We start from the raw sequence: 5,661 nt of genomic DNA, 5'->3' as shown, positions 1-5,661 counted from the left end.
TCCATTTCTTCTAAAGGATTCCTGCCCACAGTAGTAGATATAATGGTCATCTGAGTTAAATTCACCCATTCTAGTCCATTTTAGTTTGCTGATTCCTAAAATGTTGATGTTCACTCTTGCCATCTCCTGTTTGACCACTTCCAATTTGCCTTGATTCATGGACTTGACATTCCAGGTTCCTATGCAATATTGTTCTTTACAGTGTCAGACCTTGCTTCTGTCACTAGTCACATCCACAGCTGGGTGTTGTTTTTGCTTTGGCTCCATCTCTTCATTCTTTCTAAGAGTTATTTATCCACTGATCTCCAGTAGCATATTGGGCACCTACCGACCTGAGGAGTTCCCCTTTCAGTATCCTATCGTTTTGCCTTTTCATACTGTTCATGGAGTTCTCAAGGCAAGAATACTGAAGTGGTTTGCCATTCCCTATTAGAGTGGACCATATTCTGTCAGAATAAGTGAGAAATAGATTTAAAGGGCTAGATCTGATAGACAGAGTACCTGATGAACTATGGACAGAGGTTTGTGACATTGTACAGGAAACAGGGATCAAAACCATCCCCATGGAAAAGAAATGCAAAAAAGCAAAATGGCTGTCTGAAGAGGCCTTACAAATAGCTGTGAAAAGAAGAGAAGTGAAAAGCAAAGGAAAAAAGGAAAGATACTCTCATTTGAATGCAGAGATCCAAAGAATAGCAAAGAGACATAAGAAAGCCTTCCTCAGCGATCAATGCAAAGAAATAGAGGAAAACAAAAGAATGGGAAAGACTGGAGATCTCTTCAAGAAAATTAGAGATACCAAGGGAACATTTCATGCAAAGATCGGCTCAATAAAGGACAGAAATGGTCTGGACCTAACAGAAGCAGAAGATATTAAGAAGAGGTGGCAAGAATGCACAGAAGAACTGTACAAAAAAGATCTTCATGACCAAGATAATCACGATGGTGTTATCACTCACCTAGAGCCAGACATCCTGGAATGTGAAGTCAAGTGGGCCTTAGAAAGCATCACTACGAACAAAACTGGTGGAGGTGATGGAATTCTGGTTGAGCTATTTCAAATCCTGAAAGATGATGCTGTGAAAGCGCTGCACTCAATATGCCAGCAAATTTGGAAAACTCAGCAGTGGCCACAGGACTGGAAAAGGTCAGTTTTCATTCCAATTCCAAAGAAAGGCAATGCCAAAGAATGCTCAAACTACCGCACAATTGCACTCATCTCACACCCTAGTAAAGTAATGCTCAAAATACTCCAAGCCAGGCTTCAGCAATATGTGAGCCGTGAACTTCCAGATGTTCAAGCTGGTTTTAGAAAAGGCAGAGGAACCACAGATCAAATTGCCAACATCCGCTGGATCATCGAAAAAGCAAGAGAGTTCCAGGAAAACATCTATTTCTGCTTTATTGACTATGCCAAAGCCTTTGACTGTGTGGATCACAATAAACTGTGGAAAATTCTGAAAGAGATGGGAATACCATATCACCTGACCCACCTCTTGAGAAACCTATATGGGGGTCAGGAAGCAACAGTTAGAACTGGACATGGAACAATAGACTGGTTCCAAATAGGAAAAGGAGTACGTCAAGGCTACATATTGTTACCTTGCTTATTTAACTTATATGCAGAGTACATCATGAGAAATGCTGGGCTGGAAGAAGCACAAGCTGGAATTAAGATTGCCGGGAGAAGGCAATGGCACCCCACTCCAGTACTTTTGCCTGGAAAATCCTATGAACGAAGGAGCCTGGTTGGCTGCAGTCCATGGGGTCGCTAAGAGTCGGATATGACAGAGCGACTTCCCTTTCACTTTTCACTGTCATGTATTGGAGAAGGAAATGGCAGCCCACTCCAGTGTTCTTGCCTGGAGAATCCCAGGGATGGCAGAGCCTGGTGGGCTGCCGTCTATGGGGTCACACAGAGTCAGACACGACTGAAGTGACTTAGCAGCAGATGTGCAGATGACACCACCCTTATGGCAGAAAGTGAAGAAGAACTAAAGAGCCTCTTGATGAAAATGAAAGAGGAAAGTGAAAAAGCTGGCTTAAAGCTCAACATTCAGAAGACGAAGATCATGGCATCTGGTCCCATCACTTCATGGGAAAGTAATGGGGAAACAGTGGAAACAGTGTCAGACTTTATTATTTTGGGGGCTCCAAAATCACTGCAGACAGTGATTGCAGCCATGAAATTAAAAGATGCTTACTTCTAGACAGGAAAGTTGTGACCAACCTAGACAGCATATTAAAAAGCAGAGATATTACTTTACCAACAAAGGTCCATCTAGTCAAGGCTATGGTTTTTCCAGTGGTCATGTATGGATGTGAGAGTTGGACTGTGAAGAAAGCTGAGCACCGAAGAATTGATGCTTTTGAACTGTGGTGGTGGAGAAAACTCTTGCAAGTCCCTTGGGCTGCAAGGAGATCCAACCAGTCCATCCTAAAGGAGATCAGTCCTGGGTGTTCATTGGAAGAACTGATGCTGAGGCTGAAACTCAAATACTTCGGCCACCTCATGCAAAGAGTTGACTCATTGGAAAAGACCCTGATGCTTGGAGGGATTGGGGGCAAGAGGAGAAGGGGACGACAGAGGATGAGATGGCTAGATGGCATTACTGACTCGATGCACATGAGTTGGGTGAACTCCAGGAGTTGGTGATGGACAGGGAGGCTTGGCGTGCTGCGATTCATGGGGTCACAAAGAGTCGGACACGACTGAGCAACTGAACTGAACTGATAGTTGCTGTACATGTATTAGCCTTTACTTTCTTAATGTATATTGGAATTTTGGTTTGAAGGTTCATTTTGAGCGGGAAGTTTTTGGTGTTTTGGTTTTTTGTTTTTCTTCTCTTCCTCTTAGCCTCCTCTACCCAGACGTTTTACGGTTGCCTTTACCTGAGTAAGCTTCCCTGGTAGCTCAGAAGTTAAAGCGTCTGCCTCCAATGCGGGAGACCCAGGTTCGATCCCTGGGTCGGGAAGATCCCCTGGAGAAGGAAATGGTAACCTACTCCAGTGTTCTTGCCTAGAGAATCCCATGGACAGAGAAGCCTGGTAGGCTACAGTCGACATGGTCGCAAAGAGTCGGACATGACTGAGCAACTTCACTTTCACTTTCACTTTACCTGACTAGAGCTGTCAAGTGAAATATAGGATGTCCCATTAAATTTGAATTTGAGCTAAATAACAGATGGTTTTTTAGTGTAAGCGTGTCTCAAATATTGAATCAGAGGTACTTATAAAATTTTTTGCTTAGCTGAAATTTAAATCTAACTGGATATGCTGCATTTAAAAATTATTTGTTTACTTGGCTGCACTGGGTCTTAGTTGCAGCATGTGGGATCTAGTTCCCTGACCAGGGATCCAACCTGGGCCCCGTGCACTGGGAGTGTGTAGTTGTAGTCACAGACCATCAGGAAATCTCTATGCTGCTATATCTGGCAACCTTATTCCTGACATTCTATACCCCTATCCAGAACCAGATTTTATTATGGGGATTTTGGCTACCCCTCCATATGATATTTAGATCATTAAAAATTAATAACATAAAACAAAACAGCTGCCTTTTCAGAACCACAGAGAAAATGCTTGCTACATGAGAAATGAGAATTTGCTCTTCTCTGGTGGGCACTTTCTGCTGCTTACAACATGTAAAAGACCAGTGCTCAAGGCTCAGCCCTTCTTCAGCTCTCCTTCTTCTCTCTGATGTTACTGTGCTCATCACCTGTAAATGCACCCAGTCAATAGAACATTGTCTTGTACACAGGTCAAGGTAGTTAGATGTTGTAAAACTGTGATTTACAGAGGAAACAGAAGAGGCTGTTCCTATCTCCAAAGAGTTTATAATCTAGTTTGAAGTCAGAACAAAAACAAGGGAAAAAAAATAGGGAATTTTTAAAGAAGAAGCAGGAGCCAGGGCTGACCAATTAGGCTGAGTCTGATATTGGGGAAAGTGGATTGAGATGGTGTTGCACACAAGAAACCAGTATTTACTGGTCATCCATCATAAGCCCCCTTGATGACCTCACTTAATTCTCATTACAGTTTTATGAGGTAGGACTGGTCATCTTGATTTGGAGGAATGACTGAGGAGGAAATTGAGGCTCAGAATTATTAGACGTCTTGCTGTATATCACAGGATTAATCAATAGTCTTCTAATTCCACACTCCTTTCACTAAACCATAGACCAGTGCTGGTTAGTTAGTGCTGGGAAATGTTGGGGAGGGAGGTCGAATGATACAGGTAACATTTTAAAACAAAATGCAAATTTCTAAGAACATTGCAGCAATCTTACTCTGAAAGGACTACACTGCAACATTTTCCATCAGTTTTTTTCCTGTATTTTCCAAGAGACAATAGATGGAGCAAAAGATATTGATAGTAGAATAGGAAAAGAGTTCAGAACTATGACTGCTGACATTTTTGTTAGTCTGTCTTGATGTCTATCCCTAACTTCCATGAGCTATATCATAGCTAGACTAATTCTGCAGAGCTTATAGTAATTTGAACCACCACACTAAATGCTGTTGTGAAATAAAGTGGATTTTTTATTTGTCTGAAGGAGACTGGCAGCATTTCTATTTAGTTTTACTACTAATTAACCTTCAATTATTTGTATAGCACGTAAGATTAACACTGCTCACATATACGAGAGAAAGCAGGTCAATGAAAGCTGCACTGAAATAAACTGGATTTTGATGAATTCCCTTGGAATGTGAGTTATCATTCTCTGAGAGACCTGGGTGCTATGAAGTTTATATCCCTGAGTTGGGAATAACTATGTTTCATCTGAGTGGCAGAGATACAGCAACTTATTTCTGTCTCTGCAAATATGTGGCAATGAAGTTCATGCCATCACACAGCACCAACCTGTGTGCAGCCACAGCTCTTTTATGCTGCCTTGTCAGCCTCTCCCATAGAACAGGGCATAAGACAGGCAGAGTATTTGCTATAAGCTGACTTTGCAAGCTGCCCACAAGGAAGATGGAGATTTCACAAGTGTTCTTGATGTAGAAGATGATGTTTATGTGAGGTTACTCTGAACACTGAACTGGAGAAAGGCATAAAATGTGATGGAAGCAAGTTGGAATATCTTATAACTAAGTTTGTGGGCCTGAACTTTTTTCAAATATAGGAGAAATCAGAGAGGCAGAGAATATGTTCCCAGGAGCCTGCCCCTCCTTCCAAAAAGCCTTGAGAAAAGCAATAGAGGGAATTGAGCCAAGAGAGTACAGACTTAAATTCTCCACCTCACTGCTTCCCAGTATTAGCAAGTATGATTAGGAGATATGACTGAAGCTAATCATAGGACCTGATGTTTGTGTTTATAATTTTCCATTTCCCTGCACTCCTCCTCTTATGTATGCATTTATTCAGTAAGTGTTTATTGAGTGCCTACTATGTATCAGGCAGGCTACTGAGACTGTGGAGTCTATGATAAGGAAACACTGATACTGTTCCCACCCTAATGGAGCTTATAAATCAGCGGAAGAGGCAGACGTTAAAGCAGTCAAAAGCCACTGTGAGATTCCTACCAAGAGTTCATGGTATTGTGAAGGTCTTTTCTATGTGTTGGGAACTGTTCTAAGAGCTGAGCATATGGCAGTAAACAGAGTAAGATCCTACCCCCTTTAATTTTATGTCCTAGTACAGGAGACGAGACAAGA

At 41.9% G+C, this 5,661-nt stretch overlaps 1 non-coding gene across 1 annotated transcript; it reads right to left on the bottom strand.

The window, feature by feature from the left end:
* Positions 1-4,544: 4,544 nt before the first annotated feature.
* On the bottom strand, positions 4,545-4,673 carry LOC128061896 (small nucleolar RNA SNORA19). Its single transcript, XR_008200751.1, has one exon. It is a non-coding gene; the product is annotated as a small nucleolar RNA SNORA19 (small nucleolar RNA).
* Positions 4,674-5,661: the final 988 nt, after the last annotated feature.

The sequence above is a fragment of the Budorcas taxicolor genome, chromosome 16, assembly GCF_023091745.1.
Source record: "Budorcas taxicolor isolate Tak-1 chromosome 16, Takin1.1, whole genome shotgun sequence".
Taxonomy (NCBI): domain Eukaryota; kingdom Metazoa; phylum Chordata; class Mammalia; order Artiodactyla; family Bovidae; genus Budorcas; species Budorcas taxicolor.
This window is presented reverse-complemented; position numbering and strand designations above follow the sequence as displayed.